This window comes from Bactrocera oleae, chromosome 3 (genome assembly GCF_042242935.1).
Source record: "Bactrocera oleae isolate idBacOlea1 chromosome 3, idBacOlea1, whole genome shotgun sequence".
Taxonomy (NCBI): Eukaryota; Metazoa; Arthropoda; class Insecta; order Diptera; family Tephritidae; genus Bactrocera; species Bactrocera oleae.
The window spans coordinates 52,649,264-52,668,615 of NC_091537.1; the positions used below are offsets into that span (position 1 = coordinate 52,649,264).

Genomic DNA, 19,352 nt, shown 5'->3' on the forward strand with positions numbered 1-19,352 from the left:
AACTATTTACTAGGTACTAAACTTTTGTTATGCAACAAAGGTAATGTGCAATATAATATTTAAAATATAAAACCGACATGAGATATTAGATATAACACTTGTGTTGAAAAAATTACTAAATAAGTTAACCCAATGGAGAGTTTCGAAGAGCACTCATTTTCGGATCACTGCTAAATTGAATGTATAATTGAAGGGAATGTAGACAGTGTCAAAAATTTCAGGAATCTTAGGAAAACGAACTAGAAATAGAACTTGCAAGAGCTAAAAAACGTAATCCTATGATTCCGCAATTTCAACCAGAGGGCAAAGAAGATTTGGACATAATTTGCGGCAAGTATTAGAGATGGCTTGTTCAACAACACGTAGTAGGGGGAGAATAAGGCTACCATGGCGGTCTGCCCAACTTAAGAGCTTACAGAAAGACTGTAAGAAAGCAATTTAATTTAGCTAAACTTTCCCAAGAAGAAGAGTACTGGCATAGCTATTATAACCACCCAAGGTCATTCAAAAAAGAAATAAAGCGAGCAAAGAAAAATTCGTGGAAATTGTTGAAATTAATGATATCTAGAATACGGCAGAAGCGTCTCAAATTAGGAAATATTGGCACAATCGTTTCATAACATTGGATACCTTCAGAACTCAGACCACTGCTGGCAGATATATAGTCAGATAATAATGTATACTGGGCGATAAGCAATTTCAAGCCCTTCAAATCGCCAGGACCCGACGGTTTATACCTGGCTCAGTTACAGCAGTCCCAGAGCTATATAATAACCTGGTTAACAATCATACTTAAAAGAGCGTTGCAATTAGACTATATTCCCTCGTTATGGAGGAATGCCAAAGTAATATACAATATATACTAAAGGCGAGCAATAGCTCACACACTAGCCCAAAGGATTTCAGACCACTTAGTCTTTCCTCATTCTTCTTAAAAAAGTTGAAAAGATTAATAGAATTACGCATAAGAAACAACTTAAACTCAAAAAAAAAACAAGTGGTTTCACAGCATGCATATTCTAAAGGAAAGTCCAAAGGGAGAGCACTAAAGTCAATGGTAGCAGAGATAGAAAAATCTTTAGAAGAAAAATAAACACCCATGTATCTTTCCTAGACATAGAAGGGGCTTTCAATTACATCTATTGTAGCTTAAGGCCATACTCAGCGGTTAAAGTTTTGGGCACCTCTGAACTTCTCGGGAATTTAATTGAACAGATGCTCATGTGCAGGTCGATAATTTCAACGCTGGGAGCTTCAGCGATGTGCAGATCTGTCCAAAGGGCTACACCTCAAGGAGGCGTGTTATCTCCACCCCTCTGGATCTAAAATGAATAAAATATTGGTAGATCTAAAAAAGAAGAGGGTACGTGTTGTGGCAGTTTAAGTTAGAGGTAAATTCTAGAATACCCTTTCGAATATACCTTACTCTAATAGGGATTAATGCCTCGGGTAGCTCATTGGCACCGCAGTTGTAAGAACTTTCCAGAACAGGCACTACACTATATGCCTATGACTACTTTGGAATCAATCCGTGATTTGCTTAACACGCAGTCAAACGTGGCATAAATTGAAAAAATAGCGGCCGCACATGCCGACAATAAAATTTAAAAGCTATGATATAAGATCTCTAGTAGGAGTGTTAACAGGTCACTGACAAGCCAGTAGACTAGGAATGTCATACAATGACTATTGTAGAAGTTGTCAGGCGATAGAAGAGAAGAATACTATAAAATATCTTCTATGCGAACTTATATTGGAAAAGAATCGCAACTATCGGTCGAGGTATTCTTGACGACGTCTCAGAGGTTGCACAGATAAAACATTTCGTATTGATTATCTTCATTAGAAGCACAGGGTGGTTCAGAGAGGAAACAATATAGTGAGGGGGCTTCAGTAGCGGCGGTATTACAATGGGCCTCCTTAAGACCTAGGTGCGTCGTTAGACAGCCACTCTTTTCTATTTTATATAACAAATTTATATATCGCTTTCAACTACTTGAAACATATTTCGCTTTATGGATTTTGTAGAAAATTTAATGCTTTTGAAAAAAGGTCTATTAGACAGAATTACATTAATATGAATGTATGCGCAAACGTTTGGCTCAAATTCGCTTAGGATCAATCCTTTAAGAACATCTACTGACAGTGGGAAAATGAATTAAATAGGGACTCTTTCCGTTTAACGGTTTTGTTAAAAACTTCTAGAAGTGCGATAAACAATAACCCAGGATGATACAAAAGGGCTCGGGTTGAAACTGGACTATGGGTGTGGTACCACCCACATTTAGGAGAAATCACATATCTCCGGATTTACTCGACCAAATTCAATACAAAACATTATTCTGCAATCGGACTACAATCACGCCAATTTCCCATATAGCACAACTTTAAATTAGATTCTTTCAATTTGCAGTACAAAAATCCAGTACCAATGAATATCTCAAGTCTGAAAATTGTCAAAATCAGGCTATAACTGTTCAAGCCGTGAGATATATGATTCAAATTCGGGAAAATGTTGTTTTTGATAGTAGTTTACCCTTAACAAGTAGATTCGGGTCAATACATTCCTTAGCCCCCATATACCTGATGCCACATATATTGGCCAATGTTGGAGCAGTTTTAAGGAAATGGAGAGAGGGTATTTTTTATAACAGTGTTTTTGTGTCCAAAATGGATAAAATCGGACGAAAACTTGCCTTAGCCCCCATAAAGTTGATATTCAGGATTTTAAAACAAACGTCAAACTTTACTCCATATACATATGTATTATATGTTCTCAAGCATACCTGAACAATGTCAAAAATTAATGCAATCAGCCATTCCATTTCTCTGCCCCTAATATTATATATCATATACACGGTGGCTATTATTTATTCACTTTTTATTGTATAGCAAATTTTATTTTATTTTACACAATTAATTATTTTTAAAAATTATGGACCGTAAATGACCTCCATGCTCAGCCACGCATATTTTATTAGAAAATTATTCATTGCAGCCTGAAGGTTTGAAGTCAGAATTGCCTCAATTATCGATTTAATGGACTGCTTCAATTCAGTCAGATTTTAGGGTTTTGTTTGTACACCTCTTGTTTGACATTACCCCATTAAAAAAGTCGGGTGCAGTCAGGTTAGCGTAGGAGGCCAGCGGAAAGTGGAGTTTCTTGATAGTAATTTCTTTTCTAATTTTCGTTGGAGCTCCGCAATAACCGGCTTGATTATGTGTGCAGTTGCTTCATCTTGTTGGAACCAAACGCTATTGAAAGGGATACGTCTTCGGCTCAGTTCTATGTAAAAAAACTCATTTATTATCTTTAAATAACGGTCACACCGTTTTCTTCAAAGTAGTTTGGCCCGACAATACACCTTGATGAAACTGCGCACTACACAATGATTCATTCTGGGTGAAGTTCTGTCTCGTGGATTACTTCTGAATTTGATTCACTTCATATAGGGCAATTTGGCTTGTTTACATCAGACGTAACCAATCAATTTTTCAAGTTTTTGTCTTTTTCGGCCATTGCAATCTTTTTTTGACAAAATTCCAGACGAATAGGCAAATCTAGAGGGTTTAATCGGCTTGTTATTTGAACTTTGTACGGAAACAGGCTTAAGTCATCATGAATTATCCGTTGTAACTCCAAGTAGGCCGTCTGCTAACTCCAAGTAGCGCCGATAAGTTGCTAGTCGAAACTCTTGGATTTGTCTGAATTGACGATGCAGCAGCCGCGATTCTTTCTTGAACACTAACATACGGATCTCGATGGTACGGTCTTCTTGCGATACTTCCAGATTCGGTTCCTTTGGTTGCCGTTTTTCACATCAACTCAATATATTAATTTTAGCCTCTTCATTTGAGTTTATATCGCATATATCTCATTTGAGGATAAAACTAAGTGGGCCAATGACCCTCAAAATAACTTAATATGATACCAAATTTGATTGTAATCCATTCTCGCTTACGTCGAACAATGAAGATAAACCTTTTCGCTACATTTTATAATATAAAGTTTTGCCAATATCTGAAGGTATTTGTCGGCTTTGATCCTTGCAATTTACAAGAGTATAAAATGTTCGATCACATTTGAACTTAGCCCTTTCTTACTTGTTAATTTCTTGTTTTATTATTTTAACTTTTTTTACACTTTAAACTAAGTATTAAAATTGATTAGCAGCTTAAAGACATATTTAAAAAATAAGTTTAAAATAAAATATTGGCAGTTAAAATATATCCTTTTCAACAAATTAACACGAAGGAAAATAATTTGCTTATTACATATATCCAATTTTGTAATATTATGGTTAGTTCTTCATAACTCAGATAATTACAAATGTAATTTATCAATAAATAAACAATTATGTATATATTAACTGTAAAAAACTAATTTAACATTATAATTATTTCCATTAATAAAAGATACATTTATATACAAATACATGATTAGGTGCTGCTCACGCTGGTTCTTTTGAAATTTGCTTGTACAATTTTCTCACCCATATTTTCCTGCAAGGATAAGAAATTGTTTTAGATTAGAGGCTGCACTTGGTCATGCTGTGATAAATTATTAATCTAAAATCAAGCTTAATAGGAAAATATTATATACAATATTAAAGTGATTATTGACGGTCACATTATTCCAATATTACATATACTACAATTCTGTGGTCCAAGCCGCACATTTAGTTTATATTAAATGCGCACAATTCGTTTTTAGCTTGCAAAGTTTTAAACATCCTGCATACCATGGAAAATTTACGTTCAAACATTTTTTTCGTACAAAACATTTTTTGGTGTTCTTTGAGGCAAAATATTGGCCACGTTTTTTTATTTCGACTCAATATGAAAAATTTTGGACTTGTGAATTTTCAAAATTTCAACGCTCGAAAAAAGTACCTCTCAACATTTGCGTATAAGTTAACACATAATAAATTGTCACAGTTAAAATACCTAAAATTTAATCAGATGCCGGGAATTCGCTCAGTTAATTCAACTCTTTGATATTTCATACAAATAAAACAGCTGAATCCGATTCGAGGAATACTGTTAATTGCGCTAAAGTGCTGACCTTGAGTATTGCACTACTGCCATACTGCAATAGCCAATGCTCGCTTTGCTGCCTTGGCTGAATAAAGCAATTAAAGAAACATTTTTGGCTAAAGCATATAAAATTAATTTTGTAAAATCACTATCTGTTTCGTAGTGTCGGGGTCCAGTCCAAAAAATTTAAAAAGCGTATTTTTATTTAATTTATACAAAGAAAATTACTTCATTATAAAAATAACTAGTTACCCATATTTTCTCAACTTTGCTATGAGATATAATTTTATCGACGGTTATTTTATAAGCAAAAAGTACATATTTGACGGTAAATATTTTTTTTCCATTTTGAACTTTTCAGTTTATTCAACTTTTTTTTTTAAGAAAAATTTACATTAGGCTTTTAGTCACTAATTTATACATTTCGAAATGGAAAGTACTAAATTGTAATTTTGACGAATTTTCGAAACTATATTTCTCGCGTTTGTGGCTAGCGCAGTAAGCTCTTTCCACGCGCGCAGCACAAGAACAGCGGCATGCGGGATCAAACATGCTTCGCCTCGATAGAGTACGAACAAGTGCGGATGTTGAAGATTAAAAATTTATTGCAGACAGAGGTTTTAACGGTCCATTCTCAAACTTATACATTCGTGATATATCCATTTGGCAAGACTTTGAATATTTGATGCTGACGAAACAAAAACACTTTGTCACCTTCCCCGAATGGCATATGAAAATGCTACTTGACTTTGACGTTGCCTACATAAAAACGCGAGCACACTAGTGGTGGATCCACAGACAAGCCAGGAATAAATCTTCTGGGAACTGCTGTGAAAGTTGTTGCGTCTACCACGTCTACTTCCCATATAACACAATTTTAAATTCCATCTGATTATTTCTCTTCAAACATCAAGTAATATATCGAAATAAACCTTTGCTCAAATAGAGCCTTTAAGGTATGCCGTGTCAAGTCTAAAAATTGTCAAGCTCGGACCACGAGTCAATCGGGTCAACACATCCCCTAGCAACCTATAACTTAATTTTAATTCTAATTAGAATATTGTTTATCCAGATTTATGTTGCAAACAGAACAGTTAGGCTCTGATCCAAAAGAAAATAAAAAACGATAAAACAATACGCTTAAATTTTACTTATATTAGTGATGGTATATGAGGTACCTTACGTGCTTCGATTAATGCACAGTCAGCGATAATTATTGCTTTCTATTTTTATTAAACATATTGTTGAGTGCATTCATACAAACGGTGAGTCTTGAATTGTTTAAATGTACTATGTATATGTGTGCGTATACTTTTCTCACTCTTTTAGCGAACCGTTAGTGTTTCATTACAGCGTCGATTTAAAAATTAATTATTTAATGACATTTTTATATACATTGACGTATGCAGTCATATATATTTCCATTCACACATATACGCACATAGATAAATATTGTAACACCACTATTAATGTAGCAGTTTGTTTTTAATTTGATAAACCTATTGACGCTGGTTCTGTACTTGAACGACGATCACGAATATGTCGTACTGGTTTGGCTGAAATTATGTGTGATGTTATAGTATCTACGGATACATTGGAATGATGGACGCGATATGTCCACATTGTGATGCGGCTAACATTCCAAGGGAACGCCCGGCATGTGTTATGCTATTGCCAGCATTAGAAACTCCGCCCGAACCATTGATTTAATTTATTTTTGGAACATTTCAACCGCACTTGTGAGTCATATTCAACAATACAATTCGACATTTCAAATGACATCTTTTGGTGCTAATAAAATGATTGGAGATAATTTTATGCCGACGTTTAAGGTAAATAAACAAGGTAAATCAACTTCAACAGCAAAATCCCATGTTTATCAAGTATTTAATAGCTTTAAAAATTCTCACTGATCAAACATCTACCTAAAATTGCATAAATTTTACAGATTCAGGGCCAGATTTATCATCAAGCTGATGAACATGGGGAATTTGATCAACGTTGTGCAATTGTTTCGAATACAATACGAGAAATTATTCGTGAGTTACAAAGGTTTTTCTATCAGCATAACGCATTAGTTCAATTGTTCAAAATTGTTTCCGACCGTATGCCATCTGATAATAACAAAATCGTAATAAGGACTGATAGAACACCTTTTGGAGAGTATGCAAGGCGATTCAATTCACCGACAATTGATGAGGTTGCAAATGTAATTTGTGGTGATCAGTTTCAATCCCGTGATATTGTACTTCATCGCATAAATGCGCAATTGCACCGTGTTTCGGAACTACATCGTAGTTACGATGCATTACCATACCCAATATTGTATTGTAAAGGTGACGATGGCTACCATATCAATATACTAATGATTGATCCACCAACAGGTAAATAATTTACCTATTTTCAGTGTGATAACAATGCATTTGTATACTTTTCTAAAGTCACATTATTTCAGGTCTACATGTACAGAAAAACGTTATTGCCATGAATTTTTATTCGTATCGAGTGAGATGTGGTAAACTAGGTATTTCATCAGTACATCGTTGATATGTCTGCCAAAATTGAAAATGAACGACTTAATTTTATTCGTTTTAACCAAGCAAAATTAAGATCCGAAGAATATATTAATTTGCAAGATGCGATAGCGAATAACGTTAATATTAATGGCATCGGTCGTTTATATATTGGTAGGCCACGGCATATGAACGAATATGCACAACACGCAATGTCTTATGAACGAAAATACGGTCGACCGGATCTGTTCGTTACATTTTCATGTGATCCGCAGTGGGATGGGATCAAAAATAATTTATTTGAAAGACAGGCGCCAACTAGCCGTCATGACATTACAGCACGTGTTTTTGGGCAAAAATTGAAAGCACTTATGGATTTAATTGTGAAATTATGTGTATTTGGAGAGGTACGTTGCCATATCTACTCCATCGAATGGCAACAAGGGGATTGCCGCACGCACAGATATTAATTTGCTGGAACATAAAATAACTCCGGATCAAATCGATAACGTTATATCAGCTAAAATTCATGATCAAACTGTTTATCCTAGTTATTTTACGTTGTCGTTAAAAACATGATAGATGGTCCGTGCGGGGAGCTAGATATGGATTCGCCAAATATAATTGATAGAAACTATGCCAACAACATGAAACAATGCCCGAGGCAATCAACTTCAGACACAATAACAGGCAATGACGGATATCCGTTGTATCATCGTAGATCACCTAATGATAATGGCAAAACGGCAACTATTAGAATGCGTAACCAGGACGTTGAAATTGATTATCGTTGGGGGTTCCTATTGTCCATTATTATCGAAAATTGTTAATCCTCATATGTGGAGCATTGTAATTCAGTCAAATCCATTAAATATATTTGCAATATGGCTGTTTTCGGTGTTGCTGGTGATAATAGATATGATGAAAATACTCAGTATCAAATGGGGCGCTATATTAGTAGTAACGAAGCTGGCTGAAGTATTATGTCGTTTCCAATGCACGAAAGACATCCTGCGGTTGTTCACTTGGTTGTGCATCTTGAGTATGGCTAACGTGTTCATTTTAATGAAGCAAATGTATTGGCAAGAGCAGCGCAACCATCAGCGACTACGTTGACCGCTTTTTTCCGATTATGCGAAATGTTTGTTATATAAATTTATAATATTCTGAAGTGCATCAGTATTACCAATGGACTGTGTTTTTGGAAAAATTTCAAAGACGTAAACAAGGAACAGAAGTCAATGGGCATCTAGGCATTTTCCAAACAGATGAGAGAATATACAGTACATCCAAACATTATATTATATAAATATTAGTTAACGTCAATGACCTAAATCTTTGCATCTACTTCAGCTCATCCACAACAAATGCGGATGCTATTTGCAAATTTATTATCAACATGTATAACATCAAATCCACTTGAATTATGGAACAAATATAAAAGTTATATGGCACAAGATATTTTAATTCGTATGCATCATCATGCAAGAAAACCTGATTTGTTGATTACCTTAGAAATATACAACGAAGCTTTAATAATAATTGAAGATATTTGTCTAACGATTGCAAATAAAGCATTAGTATAATTGGGTATGACCGGACCATGATGTGTTTGATCATGAAATGCAACGTGAGCAGGAATTCAATTCTAATGATTTGCGTTTATTTGCACAACAGAATATAACCAAAAAGAATATTCAGCAACCACCGCGCACACTGCATTAAAATTGCCATTGAATGTACAGGTGATTGAAACTCCAACTTGCAATAAGAATAAAAAATGTTAATTTGTCGGTTATTCAGAGAATTCGAATTGATTAATCTATAACTATTTCTCGCGTCGTTATCTTTTTTAAAAATCATTTTCATATCAGAATGCAGCTGGTGAAACTGGTGAAGAGTTCGTATAGTCCAGTCATTATAGTAAGTTCACCTCGGAATTCAGATACCCAGCTGTAAGTCTGTAAATACTTGTATATTGACACCCTAAAAGTTGTCTCAAAACCTACATACGGTAGGGTGTACGTAACTATTAAATTTCAAGGTCAAAGGTCACAAAAATCGCGCTTTTTTTTTTGTAAATATCTCATTTCCTATGGGTTTTTTGCTATTGGTATTTATTATCAATATTGTAGAATACAAAATTCTCTACAAATTTTGTTTAAAAAATTTTTTCATACGGTGAACCGTTTTCGAGATAGAGGGCTTAGAGCGCGCGGTCACAGCATCACTTCAGGTCAACCGGTGCCTCCGATCAAAAACGCGCCATATATAGTTGATGAACTATCCATAAATCAATGATTATAAATATTTGTCAATTTTTATTAACTATTATATTATATTTTATAATTTTTTCCTAACCTATCCACTTTTTATTCAGTATAAATTTATTTAACAACTCTTACCTGCCCCTGAAATTGCAGTAATGTTAATGAAAATATAGGAATTATATTTGAATTTAAACCTTATTAATATTAATAACTTCTTACATGATAAAAAAAAAATATAAAAAAAATATTAAAAAATATCATTCAATACATTTATTTTTATTAAAAGTAAAAAAATGGAATAAAGGGTACAAAAACTACAATTTATAATTTTAATCATCTTCATCGTCGTCTTCCGGCTGCTGGTAAATTTCAAACTGGTCTTCATTATCGTCTTCAACGACATTTGTTTCAAGTTCTTCCATGATTTCGGGGTCAAAAGTTCCATCTTCGTTAATGTCGCTCTGATATGGTAGAGCATTGAGACAAGCTTGCCCATTACATTGGCCACAAGCTAAAGAGCATTGCAAGCCCGCTTTCCTGCATCCGCATCGCGAACCACAACCACTCTTGCAGTTGCAGAAAATTGTATTTAGCAAATGTTCAGGAGCAGGTGGTAAAATTGTCATGATAGGCTCCAGAAAATCGTTTCGCATTGCCCAACCCCATACCTGGGGTTCCAAATCATGCCCTAACCAAGTTTGAACTTGATAATATACACGTTCGAAATGTTGATGAGCAGCTGCACTTGTTGGTGGAATATGTGAAAGCTGCACAGGTTTATTAAGTTTTGTAGACTTGACGTAATGCATATAACGAAGATGATCGAGACTTTTCACAGATTTCGGAGCATTATAGACTGCCAATAAGGTTTGAATTCCACTCTCTAATAATCTCTGGGCCGAACAATTTTCTTCCTCAAATGCTGCAGCTAGTTCATCCAAATTGGTCAGTTTCTCAAAAACTTTTAAAAATGTTCTTTTTCCTTTTTTGAAAGCGCAGAAGTTGTGTCACATCCACTTAATGCGTGCAGAAATAAAATATGTGTTTTGGAATGAGGATAATTATCAAAACTTTTAGTCGAGTATATCTCCGTTTTTACATTGCCTTTCCCAACTTTTTTAAAGAAAATTTCTTGTTCGTAAGACAGTGTACGCCCAATTAAATTGATGAGTAAATCAATATCTTGTCCTATTATTTACAAATTTACAGATTTTAAAGCAGATGCACTTAATTACTTTCTAATTAAAATGTCATAAGTGTTAATGGGAATATAATTATAGTAAGATTTAAGTTTTTCCCTTCATTATTTTTTAATTTTAGGAAACGGTGATCAGTATTATTGAATAGATAAAGATTTAAGGCATGAAGAAAATGATAAAATATAATATAATAGTTAATAAAAATTGACAAATATTTATAATCATTGATTTATGGATAGTTCATCAACTATATATGGCGCGTTTTTGATCGGAGGCACCGGTTGACCTGAAGTGATGCTGTGACCGCGCGCTCTAAGCCCTCTATCTCGAAAACGGTTCACCGTATGAAAAAATTTTTTAAACAAAATTTGTAGAGAATTTTGTATTCTACAATATTGATAATAAATACCAATAGCAAAAAACCCATAGGAAATGAGATATTTACAAAAAAAGCGCAAAAACCGATTTTTGTGACCTTTGGCCTTGAAATTTAATAGTTGCGTACACCCTACCATATGTAGGTTTTGAGACAACTTTTAGGGTGTCAATATACAAGTATTTACAGACTTACAGCTGGGTATCTGAATTCCGAGATTCTTACCTAATTTAAGCTTAAATGACTGGACTAGTAAGCTTTAACGTTAAAGCAGGTGATACCAGCGCGGGTTCATATACTAACACAAGCAAACAAGTTAATTCTGAGCGAAGTATAGTGGGAAGTGATGCAGATTCAGTTTCAAGTTATGAAGAAGAAGCTTATGTTCCAACAGCTGATGTTAAACGCAAGAGAGGTCGTCCAAAACTTATGAGAGGGGGCAAAGTCGGCAGGCCGCGAAAAAGCGAGTGAACAGTCACAAGAGTTGTTAAGTCAGGTAAGAACTTGTGCACATGATCCTAAAACTGTGGCAGAAGCAATGTCAGATGACTATTCTCAGTTTTGGAAAGACGCGATGAAGTTGGAATATGATTCTTTAATAAAAAACAATACGTGGGAGTTAGTAAATAAACCTAAATCAAAGAATATTATTGGGAGCAGTACAAAACGGGTGTTCAGTACAAAACGACACGCTGATGGAACTGTGGAGAAACACAAAGCGCGTTTAGTTGCCCAAGGCTATGCCCAAAAATACAATGTTGACTATAGTAATACTTACTCACCAGTAGCACGGTACTCTACAATCAGGCTAATTTTGGCATTATCAGCGCAGCATAAATTAATCGTCAACCACATTGATATTGTGGCAGACTAGAAGAAAAAGTTTTTATACGGCAGCCGGAGATGTTTGTAAATAAAGCTAATCCACACAAAATATGTAAGCTCAAAAAAGCATTGTACGGGCTAAAACAAGCAGGTCGTGAATGGAATCGTAAAATCGACGACATTTTACGGAGTATTGGCTTTGAAAGTTTCACCGACGGTTGCGTATATCATCGTATAAAAGCTGATAACATCGCCATTATAGTATTATAGGTTGATGACATGTTGATAGCATCCTCTTCAGAAAAACTGATAGAAGGCATAGTATCCGATCTCAATGCAAATGTGGAAGTCGTAGATCGAGGCCCAATCCAGTATTTTTTAGGCATGGAAATTTCGAGAGACTACATGCGGGAATATTCAGCTTCACCAATCTCGTTTTACAGAGAAGCTATTGAAAGAATGGGGTATGTTCGATTGTAAATCGTCACCAACTCCGTTGCATGTGGAAAAGTCTTGAATAAGTGCGAAAATAAAAACTGCAGTAAAGTTTTCGACACACAGACATATCAGAGACTCAATGGATCATTGACTTACTTAGCCATGATATCTAGACCTGATATCGCTCACACTGTGTTAAAATTATCTCAATTCAATTCACATCCCCACATTGATCATTTCGGAGCAGCAAAGCATGTACTTCGTTATCTAAAAAGCACAACGAAAGGTATATTGCCCTATATTTCTAATAATGATTACTTAATTTGTTTCACAGATGCCGATTGGGGGTCCGATGCTACGGATCGAAAATCATATAGAGGCTATGCAGTCTTCTGTGAAAAAAACAGTAGTATCATTGAGTTCAAAGGAAGCAGAATATGTAGCCATGTGCCAGGGATCCAAGGAAGTTGCCTTCTTAGGGAGTCTATTTAAGAAAATTGGCTTCCTTTCATACATAAATTCTGCTACTAAATTTTTCTCGGGCAACCAAGGTGCGCAATTTGCAGTGAAAAATCCAATAGTCCACAAAAGGAGCAAACATATGGAAATGGAGAAAATATATCTCGATTGCAGAAAATGTAGCTGATATTTTCACGAAATCTCTTCCAAAAAAGAAACATAAACGTTTTTGTAAATTGCTCAACATAAGGTTCTGTTAAATATCTATGTAATTAGAGTTTGTTTTCTCATATGTAATTAATAATGTGGATTCAAATGTTAAATGTTGTTTGAAGATAATTTGGTTTGAGTCGGAGTATGTTACTTCTAGTTGGCAAAACATTTCGTATCGAACGGACGTCTTTGAATTAAATATTCTAACAATATCTAACGCATTGACCGATATTTTCGGTAAAAAGTCAACTTTAGGCACCGGTGTCCAGTACCTAGGGGCTTGAAAAGTTCTAGTTCGATTTAGACAATTTTTGGTCACAAGGTGACATACCTTAAATACATTGTTCACGCAAAGTTTTACCCCGATACAATTACTGTTGCTTGATTTGATTAGTGGAAAGTGAAAGAATCAGATGGAATTTAAAATGGGGTTACATGGGAAATAGGCGTGGTTGTAATCCGCTTTCGCCCATTTTCGCACTATAACATAGAAATATGAGTAGAATATTATGCACCGAATTTGGTTGAAATCAGTTAAGCGATATGGGTTTTCACCTAAAAGTAGGCGGTGCCACGCCCATCGTCTAATTTTGAACGCGGTTTAATGTCTCTGGCGTGTTTAGTGCTTGATTTATCGCGCTTTTAGTAGTTGTTAACCCATTTTGACACTGATAAAAGTGCCAAAACATTTGTTCTCAGTTAATTTGGTTATTATAGCTTTGGCGGTTTAGGAGATATGCATATTAAACTTATTAGGTGGCGGGACTACGCAGATGTCCCTCTCTAATGTGCTCCTGTATACGAAATAAGAGTCTTGTATCTTGTTGTGGAGCTTAGATATGGCAATTTATTTGTTTTTGATTAATGGCGTTTTGTGGTTGTGGCAGTGGTCCGATTACCCCCATTTTCAATACCAACCGTCTTACGGTACCAAAAAACATGTGTACCAAGTTTCATAAAGATATCTCAATTTTTACTCAAGTTACAGCTTGCACGGACGGACGGACAGACAGTCACCCGGATTTCAACTCGTCTCTTCATCCTGATCATTTATATATATATAACCCTATATCTAACTCGATTAGTTTTAGGTGATACAAACAACCGTTAGGTGAACGAAACTATTATACTCTGTAGCAACAGGTTGCGAGAGTATAAAAATTGACACTGAACATTAACACTAGAACTACCAAGGGGGGTCAAAATGACTTGTTTGACATTTCTTATAATTATAACTCATTTCAGGTCCAGCTTGTTCTGAAAATTTTGAATGACTTTTTCTAAAACATACAAATAATTAATTCTGTAAAACAGTTTTCTTTTTTTATTATTTTGTTGTAAAATTGTATGCAGTATACCTACATATACCGAGATGAGTCATTTTGACCCCCACGGAACAAGGTTTCGGTGCTGTTCTATTGTATCGTGGAAACTATTTGTGGCATGTAGCCTGAAAGATACACAGAGAAACCGTTATTTTGTCATAATACCTCTAAAAAATTGAAAGTTTGTAATTTTATTATCGATGAGTGTGCGCTTAGCCTCAGCCGATCAGAAACACTGCCATATACAACTCAGTCGTCTATCAGAAACATTGAAACACAGCTCTCAGTACAAAAATTGTTCCGATACAGAGTATGATGAAAGTGATCTAGTTGAAAATGAAAATGAATACCTCCCATCAAACAACGAAAGTCCAAGCGATTCATCCGATACTGACAGTGAAGATGAAATACTTCGACGTTTGTGTAGAAAAAGTAAAAGAATCTAAGTTTTTTCTAATTCTTAAAGTGAAAGTGATCAGGGTGTTGAAATGTCTGAAATCGATCAAGATACCGAAATATCTGTTGACGGCACTATATGGAAAAAACTGCAAGAGGGCTCAACACCAGGAAGATTATCAGTATACAACATTTTCAAAGAAATGTCAGACCCAACGGCATATTATGAAAGGTAGTGTAAGAACAGCATTTTCTTTGATACTCTGCAATACTGTTATGAGACATATAAAAGTTTGCACTGATGCAGAAGCTCATCGAATTCTGAACAACCATGATTGGACTGTATCGCTAGCAGAGTTGAATGCGTTTATATGAATTTTATATGCTCATGGTGCATACGAAGCAAAAAATTTAAAACTTCCATATTTATGGTCCGAAAAATGGGGTTTCTAAGACAATGAGCAGAAATAAATTTACCGAAATTCTTCGGCTAATTCGGTTTGATAAGAAAAATTAAAAGAAGCCAAAGATTGCAAGCAGATAAATTTGCATTAGTTTCAGAGGTATGGAATAAATTAATTGAAAATAGTCAAATGTGTTATAAACCAGGTGCTGCCATTACAATTGATGAGCAGTTATTCCCAACCAAAAACAGATGTAGATTTACGCAGTAAATGCCGAACAAGCCGAAAAAGTTTGGTATAAAATTCTGGTTGGCGTCGGATGTAAAAGGTAAATACTTGTATGTTGTAAACTTATAGATCGACATATTTGGTTGCGAAAGAAGAGTTACAACAGATAATTTCTTTACAAGTTTCCCATTAGCAACAAAACTAATAACTAAAAAAACTTCCTTAGTTGGCACTATTAAACAAAATAAGAGAGAACTACCTAAACTTGCAAAAACAAAAAAGGATAAAATGCCTCGTTTCTCGACAGTACTCTATAAAAAAGAAAAATGTACTCTGACCATATATAAGAGTAAACCCAATAAAAAAGTATTAGTGCTCAGTTCAAAACATAAGTCAGTGAAAATTGAAAAAGATGACAAGCTTTTACCTGAAACGATTACATTTTATAAAACGTAAACGGTGTCAAATAGCACAATGTACTAATAATAAAGCGAACAACATTTGTGGCATATGCCATAAACGAGTCTGTGGTAAATGTTCTGCTAAAATATCTATAACTTGCAAAAAAGTTTTTAACTTTTATGCATAATCATTTAAAAAATTACTGCTATTATTATTCAGATTATATTCAAGTTTTGTTCATAAAATTACAAAATATATAAAAACGTAAAAATTTCTGTCTTTTCTTATATTTCTCTTAGTAATTTAAGAAACAAGTAATTTTGACCCCTCTGGTAGAAGTAGGTATACGTCAATCGTCGGTAGTTCTAGTGTTAATACCAAAAACTCATTCAATACCATCGATAAATCAACGTATACACTGGATTTGGCCCCATGCGACTTTTTTTGTTTCCAAAACTCACGTTACCACTCTGTGGAACCCGTTTCGACTCGATAAACCACATAATTTTTAAGAAAATTTGTCCATTTAATTTCATTAAAATATTACATTTTGACCAAGCTGAACGGTTTAAAGTCAGGTGAAAAAACAGAAATCATTATGAGGGGTATATTGGGACAAAGAAAAGGATGGCATTAATTTGGACGTTGCTCAAGTATATTTGAGAATATATTCGCCATAAAACTTGTTAGAAAAACGAAAATCATTATATGTAGTATGTAGGATTTATGGGTAGTATTGATCCGATTTAATCAATTTTTATCACATATTATTAACATGCCACGTACAAATAAAATGCTCGCTGAGTTTCACTAAGGCACCTCACATACCATCACCAATCAATATGGAGTAAAGTCAACCAGATGTTTGAAAACCCTGATATTACTGATATGGAGGCTAGAGCAAATTTTCACGAAATTTATCCATTTTAGGTACAAAGATATACTGTTAATAGAACTTACCCATTTATATTAAGATAGCTCATATATTGGCCGATATATGCGGTATAAAGTCACCCGGAAGTTCAAAAATCTTAATAATAGGTATAGGGGGCTAAGGGAAGTATTGACCCGATTCAACCAATTTTTGCCATTCAGACAGACTATCGACAGGAAAGGATCCACTCTAAATTTCAATAATATATCTCACACATTAACTGCTACTTTCGGTAATAATTGAATTATAGGCACTGGGATCCAGTACCTAGGGGCTTGAACAGCACACTTCAAATGCACTATTCGTGCATAGTTATATTCCATTATATTAATTTGTGATTTATTTGTCTGGAATGTGAAAGAATCAGATGGAATTTAAAATTGTGTTATACGGAAAATAGGCGTGGCCGTAGTTCAATTTCCTCCATTTTTGCACTGTAACATTAGAATAGTCCGATTTTGACGATGGCTCCTAATGAGCCTTCTTGTGCCATCGTAGTAGTAAAATTTAATGTTTCGGACGCATTTAGTTATTGATTTATGGCACTTTTAGTAGTTTTTAACAAAACCGTTATGTGAAAAGTGGGAGGGGTAATCCCCGTAAAAAGGGTTGAAAAAATTTTACCTGTGGTGCGCAAGTGCCCCTCCTTAATGTGATTCGTTTCCAAGCTTAGTTATGGCACTTTTTACGTTTTCGAATAATGACAATATGTGGGTGTGGCAGTGGTCCGATTACGTCCATCTACGACCTCGTTCTTACTTTTTTTCCAAGGTAAAAGGTGTACTAAGTTTCATCAAGATATCTTGATTTTTACTCAAGTTATCGCATGCACAGACGGACAGATGGACGGACGGACAGACAGTCACCGCGATCTCAACTCTTCTCTTCATCCTGTTCATTTATACATATACCTATATATAATCCTATATCTAACTTGATTATTAGGTGAAATAAACAAACGTTTGATGAACAAAACTTTTATACTCTGTAGTAGCACATGTTGCAAGAGTATAATCATGTTCCTAAATACTTCTCAGTGGTCAACGTCAACTAAAGAGAACATATTTTCAGATCTTCATCAATGTTCCTTCTGTGTACTTTACCCAAACATTTTTAAGTTATCATATGTGTACTCCAGCACATGTTATAGGAACAAAAAATACCCACATAACATATCCTCCCCGGGCTCCGATTTGTTCTCAACGGCCCTGTATGTACATGTGGATAGCTTTAGTTATAGAATGAAATATAGTTTTATGAAAAATTAACAAAAGCATGCCTGCATTCTGAATGCAACAAATACCTTGGCTGCTTTTCATTACAATCGTAGGTTGAAAATTTAAAAACAACACATAAACAAAAAACTAGTTAAAGTATAAAGGGTCTACCAACAAGAACGACGTGATGTTAAAAAGAAATAAAACACTAAAATTTGGTCAAAATGGATTATGTTTTTTGTTATGCAAATTAACTTCCTTCTTTATGGAAGTATTAAAAAATTTTAGTTTCCGCGCGAACGCGCGGAATGAATCAAACGATTAAGTTGAGTGGTCCTGATGGAAGACTGAATCTCTTTATTTCAATTTGCTCTTACTTATACATTATTCTTATATGCTTAAGTCTTACAATAAGTGTCAATTTACAATATTCGCTTATTCAGCAATTAGTTTTATTGTTTACATTGTATCGGTGGTCTTAGCTTTATTGAAAAGAGTATTGATTACTTGAATAAGCAAAGATGCTTATTAAAGAGTTGTATTATTGCTGAGTGCAAAGAAATAGTTTTGTTTATTATGAGCGTAAAGCTACTTTGTGGAGGCTGCCGTTAACTCCCTCCTCTCTAAGATTAATCGTCCCCGATTCAATATCATTTTTTGATAAGTTATTTATTTTATCCAAAATATCGTTATATGATATTTTTTGAGATTCTAAATTTCTATTTATTTTAGAATTTCTATAAGATTTTTTAAATTTTACAATCCTATAAATTATGTACATTATTAACAAAATTAAAAGTATGTACCATAAAAATGAATAATGTTTAAAAACTTTCATTCGTTCAGCTAAAATATTTATGTTTTCAAGGTACATTTCTTTATTTTTTGTTTCAATATATTCTATAATTTCAAAATTATTAATTTGATTGTTCTTTAAATATTTCCAAATTGTTCAATCGACATTTTCATATATAACATTGTTAATATTTGTATAATTCTCAAAAGTAACAAGTAAATTCCATTTATGGCATAGCCATCAACTGTGTTATTTCCGGAGACTAATATTGCTCCCTCTTTAATTACATCTATTTCTTTATTATACTCTCGCAACCTGTT

At 34.4% G+C, this 19,352-nt stretch overlaps 2 long non-coding RNA genes across 4 annotated transcripts; one reads left to right on the forward strand and one right to left on the reverse strand.

Moving 5' to 3' along the window:
• Positions 1 to 2,864: 2,864 nt before the first annotated feature.
• LOC118680755 (uncharacterized) lies at positions 2,865 to 6,202 on the reverse strand. 3 transcript variants are annotated; one of them, XR_004976360.2, is made up of 3 exons: positions 5,290 to 6,202; positions 4,948 to 5,122; positions 2,865 to 4,503 (listed from the first exon to the last, which is right to left on the reverse strand). It is a non-coding gene; the product is annotated as an uncharacterized lncRNA (long non-coding RNA). The 3 variants fall into 3 exon arrangements; XR_011395277.1 differs by lacking the exon at positions 4,948 to 5,122; XR_011395276.1 differs by lacking the exon at positions 5,290 to 6,202 and having other exon boundaries at positions 4,948 to 5,283.
• A 107-nt stretch (positions 6,203 to 6,309) lies between these two features.
• LOC118680754 (uncharacterized) lies at positions 6,310 to 13,420 on the forward strand. Its single transcript, XR_011395278.1, has 5 exons — positions 6,310 to 6,882; positions 6,986 to 7,421; positions 7,493 to 9,473; positions 11,670 to 12,944; positions 12,993 to 13,420. It is a non-coding gene; the product is annotated as an uncharacterized lncRNA (long non-coding RNA).
• Positions 13,421 to 19,352: the final 5,932 nt, after the last annotated feature.